Source organism: Dreissena polymorpha, unplaced genomic scaffold (assembly GCF_020536995.1).
Source record: "Dreissena polymorpha isolate Duluth1 unplaced genomic scaffold, UMN_Dpol_1.0 chrUn140, whole genome shotgun sequence".
Lineage (NCBI taxonomy): Eukaryota > Metazoa > Mollusca > Bivalvia > Myida > Dreissenidae > Dreissena > Dreissena polymorpha.
Genome location: NW_026273454.1, coordinates 9,396 through 16,402, shown reverse-complemented (window position 1 = coordinate 16,402; position 7,007 = coordinate 9,396). Strand labels below are relative to the sequence as shown.

The 7,007-nt window shown below is 32.9% G+C and overlaps 1 long non-coding RNA gene across 2 annotated transcripts; it reads right to left on the bottom strand.

Annotated features, from left to right (window-relative positions):
* Positions 1–639: 639 nt before the first annotated feature.
* Positions 640–6,627, bottom strand: LOC127864141 (uncharacterized). 2 transcript variants are annotated; one of them, XR_008041511.1, is made up of 3 exons: positions 5,693–6,627; positions 4,718–5,425; positions 640–1,818 (listed from the first exon to the last, which is right to left on the bottom strand). It is a non-coding gene; the product is annotated as an uncharacterized LOC127864141 (long non-coding RNA). The 2 variants fall into 2 exon arrangements; XR_008041512.1 differs by lacking the exon at positions 5,693–6,627 and having other exon boundaries at positions 4,718–5,436.
* Positions 6,628–7,007: the final 380 nt, after the last annotated feature.

Sequence of the window (7,007 nt, the reverse complement as noted above, 5' to 3'; positions counted from 1 at the left end):
GAGTTACTAATTTAAAAAAGAAACTTAGGACAATCGTTTTCAGGGCATTTCACTTTGACACAAACTAAAAATCCCCTTTTGCGTCTCTTTAACGATAAAGATCGCTCAACTAATTTAGAATTATCCTACATCTTAGTTCCTTAAAAGCTTTTAAGTTAGATCGAGTAAATGATACCTTTTATGAAATGAAACTAATTAATCTCAGATAGAAACCATTAAAAGTTCATTTTTTGCGCGGTTTTAAAGGCTTACAAGATTTTTATTTTTTCCAGGAAAATTATTTGGACCAAAAGCAATTCCAAATTAGACGGAATTTTATGATAACAATTACGCTGATGTCCCTGCAGTTTTATGAACTGTCGTGGTTATGACCCGACCAGACCAAAACTTAATTGTAAGTTTCCCATCATTTACCCTACGCAAAAAAGTATTCATGCTGACAGGAAATAAAGAATATATCAATCAGCATGTTATCATACCACCACATTGATATCTGCTTGATATCCTGTTGCCTGATATCTTTTTTATATCACGGTCAACCGGAAGTTCATATATCAGTCATGTGTGGAGGCTACTAAGACTTAATTAATATGTTTTGTTTTATTCTATAACTGAATCAGATTTATCAACAAAAAAAAATTTGATACCAAGAGGTATAACATTTAATCCACAAACAGAAACATAAACAGAAAAAAACGTATTTTCCAAACATTAATAATGAATAAGTACATGCTGATGACGTCATGTAACAAACGGACTACTTTTTTTGACAAGCCTTCATATGCAAACATAAAAGGTCAAAGGTTATGTCAAAGTTCAGCACTTAATATAAACATACCAAACAAATAAAACAAACAATACAAAAACAGTAAAAATAGTAAATAATAAAATAGTAACACACTTCACAATAAAACCCAATGTAATATGCATTAAATAATGAAATAATTTTAAATCATAAATGATTATTAGGGTTACATTTGTCGTCTTCTACAGTTTGCCAATTTTGCAACAGGTATTGTGTTTGATAAGGCTAGTTAAAGCTAATTTCTTTTGAAAATAAGGACTTAAACATAAAAAAAAACATATTTAGTACAATAAATAAACATGACCATGTCAGACTTTGTGGATAGAGGTAAGATGCCATTGTTTGGGACGGTTTAATGGAGGAAGTTGTTATGTCGATCTTAGGAAGACTTTGCCAATCAGTTTGGAATAAATCTGAGTGTTAAATGAACCATTTGATGAAAGCACGAATGCAAATGTCAGTTCAACTAAAAGTCATTTAGAATCCCTAACTGAAACAAAATCAAAAACTGAGAACAGTGAAAACATATTGAAAATTGAAATATTAACACACTGACCAACTAAGCAATTTTTGAAAACAGGTTGAAATTTGCAAGCCACAAAGGGATTCCACAGATCTCCCAATTCCTATGAGTGCTCTACTGCAACTAACCAGGCAGTAAACGGTTCTTCATACATAAGCTTTATAACCAGTTAATAAAACTTGCAGCACAAACACAATAAATTTTAAAACATCTGATATCTTAAGACCCGTCAGGGCTCTAAAAAGACCAAATTAAGACACACATTAATTTTTTGATTGTACATAGTTGGATTCCAGATGATGCTTTTGTAGAGAGTTGGAGTTGCCATTTCAGGTTCTAGGACCACATCTTTTCAAGTTTCAAGTGTTTAACTCTCTTGTTTTATACTGTAAGGCAAAGTCAGGAAATCATATTGCTCACAGGAAACTTGAATGCATTCATGTCTTTCCTTCCAATAGAATATCCTTGATTTCACAACCATTGATGGACTCTGAAAATATAATTTGACAATTGTTAAGGACTCTCTATTATACCATTACAAATGTTTAAATTAATGTATAAAAACAAATTTAGTTGAACATGATTGTTTACAACTGTTTTACAATTGTTTGTTGAAATGTTTTATGACAATTTACAACATTTTACACTATTTTGAGTGTCAGTAATACAGTCCACCAGAACAATGTATAAAAGAGAGTTGTTTAAAATGTGGCAATCTTATTGAGATAAAATGCCTGAATGGATAAATACAAAAAAGATAATATAACTTAAACTAATAAGATATTTTAGAGTAAGCGCAATAAACTCAATGTTGGAAAGTAGAAATTGTTAATTTTTTGGCAAATAGCCATTGGGAAATATGCTTCCCCTGGTTATAGTTAACATGCATACTCAATTTGAACACCATGTCTTATATCTCTGAAAAAATACAGACATAAACTGCCTAATAGAAATTGGAATGTCCTGATTAAAGCTATACTGTTTTACTATTAATTAAAGCTAATGTTTATGTTAATGTTTATTTAAAGTTAATTAAATACAGTGTCTTTATGTTGCCAAAAAAATTGCTCATAATATCATTATAATTATTGTCTTAAACCTAGTTATATCAATTTATTACATACTATTTTATTTTTACTGTGTTTTAATATTGTAGCCGGTATAGTTTAATTGCTTAAGTTTCGTACGGCATTTTTATTTATATCACACAATTTTAGATTATTAATCCTTTAAGTAATGCTGCATAATAGTATCAATCACTCTTATATTTTATCAATTGAATGTACATAAATATGTTTTGTACAACGCCATTGAGTATAATTATATAAATAGGTGTTTAATCAAATTAGCAAGTTTCAAGTTGCAAAGCTAAAACATAGTCCCACACAGATTTAAAGCAGGGCTTTGGGATAACAAATAAAACTCGAAACAGGCAGCAACTGGGTAATCCACAACAGGAACAACTAGGCCGAGAACAAAATTGTTTTCAAAAGCCGACGGACCCTTTTTGTGTGCGGAGCAGACCCTAAGCATTTTATTGCCGTTTGAAATAAAAAGTACTTGTTTTTTTTATTTCTTTTTTACATTTTATCATATCTCAAAAACATAATTTGGCCAACTTCTTAGTATATGGAAAGAATGTTATATAGGCAATTGGGAGATTTTTGTCTCTGGATATCTTTGTTTCAGTAGGAATAGCTTGTGTATAAAATAAAAAATCATTTAAAAAAGGAAATGCCAACCTACCTACTCTAAATCATATTGAAATATTTGTTTTGCAATATTAGTGGAAACAAACAAATTTTGTACGCACTAGTAAAATTAACATAATTGTGCAGTTTTTAACCACTATTGTCAAAATTAATTTAGTCCAAATATTATCAAGATTATGAGTACCGTTTTCAATAATGAGCTATGAAAACAAACACTTAGTTACTACACATGTAATTCTAAAAGGTAAATTGTATACGCACTAGTACAATTAACATTACAATGCAGTTTTTAACCACTATTGTCACAATAAGAAAAGAATTCATGTAGTCCAAATATTTTCAAGATAATTATTACCATTTATGATATAGTGCTATGAACACAAACACTTAGTGACTATACATGTAATCCTTAAAGGTAAATTGTCAACAAGAGACTCTTTTAGTTTGTAAGGAACATAAAAAAAATGCATTTTTGTATCCTGCAACATTGTTTGCAAAATTTAAAACAGTCTGACAGAATTTTGACTCCGACTAAACAAACGCATCTCAATTGTCAAAATCTACAGTAACAAGAAACAGTTTTGATGCAATGTATTTTACAGTTGAATAGTGTTGTTGAAGATGGATCCTTGTTATACCCAGTTATATATAAAGGCATAATTTGAATAAATGATTATTCAGGGCCCTCAATCTATCAAATCTGCGGCTGAATTTCGGCCGCAGTCCCCCACCTGAAAAGTATATTTTTTTCCCCTTTTGGGGGGATAAATTCCCCCTGATTATTTTTTTTTATATATTTTAAAGATGTGTATCATGATTATTATATCTCAATTCTATTTCAATTTAATCTTGTTAAACATACTTAATTATGAGAAAAGAAATGAATATAGTGCAAACATGTACAAATGTAATAATTAGAGAGTAGTAAAAAAATCCCCCAAAAATGGAAACGCCGCAAAAATTCCCCCTCATGAGGGTAGCGACCCGCTTCCCCTAAAATGGATTGAGGGCCCTGGATATAAAAACTGGTAGTGGTATCAAATGTTCTTGTCGCCGTGACGTAGTGGATATGGTGTCCACCTAGCGATTATGAGGTCAAGGGTTGGAACCCCTCTGTGGGAGCGTTCTTTAGATCTCCCCCATTGAAACCCAGGAAACAGACTCGAGAGTGTTTCAAATATTCCTTACTTTAAGGCTTTCTATGCAATCGAGCTTAAATAAATAGGTTTAAAAAAAAATTGTTGTCAGGCTGACTGACAGTCTTTCATCTACACATTTTTTTTTCAATTTAAACTGTACAGTTGTTTGCTTGAATTTGTTTTCTGCAAATTGGGCCCAATGAATTTACATGTACATGATACCCCACCAATGTCAACATGATTTAACTTAATTTTGACAATGGTACATGAATGTTAAATCACCTGGTTGTCACTATTGTTTCCAAAATTAATTGTATCGCGGGCATCAATTATTATCATGACCATAACAAAGGGTAAACGCAGATCTAGTACTTAATCTAGAATATAATTTAACCAGTATAAACAAGATTATTTACAATAAAGACTTCATTTGTCGATATCGTGATACATAAAAAACAATATCATAGCGTAAGTTCGACACACTTTCTTATAAACTTTATGTAGGAATGTTAATCGATAAATGATTATGTAAGTATACCTAAATTGTCGTCATCCTTGTGTCCGAAGATTAAAATTACCAAACTCATGATCTGAAAAGTTGTTTACAGTATCCAAGGAGGCAGACATCTTGAAAACTTCGCAGTAAATATTCGCCGATTTGCCGTTTTGCAAGACGTTGTTTCATTGGTTAGTTCGATTTAGCTCTACTATCAAACTGTTTGGGTCAAACAAAGTATCACAACAGTTACAAATATATCACCGCAGTGATAAATTTATTACCGCAGTGACAAAAATGTCATCGCGGTAACAATTTTGTCACCGCAGTGATATCTATTTTAAGCTGTTGGCGTATCTGTACTTTTGACCAAAAGGGTACGTCATACAACTGACTACTTTACAACTGACTACTACATACAACTTACTACTATACAACTGACTACTGCATACAACTGACTACTGCATACAACTGACTACTACATACAACTGACTACTGCATACAACTGACTATTGCATACAACTGACTACTACATACAACTGACTACTACATACAACTGACTAGTGCATACAACTGACTACTGCATACAACTGACTACCGCATACAACTGACTACCGCATACAACTGACTACTACATACAACTGACTACTACATACAACTGACTATTACATACAACTGACTACTACATACAACTGACTGCTGCATACAACTGACTACTACATACAACTGACTACTACATACAACTGACTACTGCATACAACTGACTACTGACAATACAACTGACTACTACATACAACTGACTACTACATTACAACTGACTACTAGCATTACAACTGACTACTAGCATTACAACTGACTACTAGCATACAACTGACTACTGCATACAAACTGACTACTGCATAAAACTGACTACTACATCACAACTGACTACTGCATACAACTGACTAACTGCATACAACTGACTACTACATACAACTGACTACTACATACAACTGACTACTACATACAACTGACTACTTACATACAACTGACTACTACATACAACTGACTCATGCATACAACTGACTACTGCATATAACTGACTACTATACAACTGACTACTACATGCAACTGACTACTACATACAACTGACTACTACATACAACTGACTACTACATACAACTGACTACTACATACAACTGACTACTACATATACACTGACTACTACATACAACTGACTACTACATACAACTGACTCATGCATACAACTGACTACTACATACAACTGACTCATGCATACAACTGACTACTACAAACAACTGACTCATGCATACAACTGACTACTACATACAACTGACTACTACATACAACTGACTACTACATACAACTGACTACTACATACAACTGACTACTATACAACTGACTACTACATACAACTGACTACTACATACAACTGACTACTCCATACAACTGACTACTACATACAACTGACTCATGCACACAACTGACTACTACTATACAACTGACTACTCCATACAACTGACTCATGCATACAACTGACTACTGCATACAACAGACTACTGCATACAACTGACTACTACATACAACGGACTACTTCATAAATACTGACTACTACATACAACTGACTACTACATACAACTGACTACTACATACAACTGACTACTACATACATCTGACTACTACATACAACTGACTACTATATACAACTGACTACTACATACAACTGACTACTATACAACTGACTACTACATACAACTGACTACTACATAAATACTGACTACTACATAAATACTGACTACTACATACAACTGACTACTACATGCAACTGACTACTACATAGAACTGACTACTACATACATCTGGCTACTACATACATCTGACTACTACATACAACTGACTACTACATTCAACTGACTCATATATACAACTGACTACTACATACAACTGACTACTAAATACAACTGACTACTAAATACATAGTGACTGCTACATACAACTGACACTATACAACTGACTACTACATAACACTGACATACTGCATACAACTGACTACTGCATACAACGGACTACTACATACAACTGACTACTGCACTACATACTGACTACTGCATACAACTGACTACTACATACAACTGACTATCTGCATTCAACTGACTACTGCATACAACTGACTACTACATACAACTGACTACTGCATACAACTGACTACTGCATACAACTGACTACTGCATACAACTGACTACTGCATACAACTGACTACTACATACAACTGACTACTACATACAACTGACTACTGCATACAACTGACTACTACATACAACTGACTACTGCA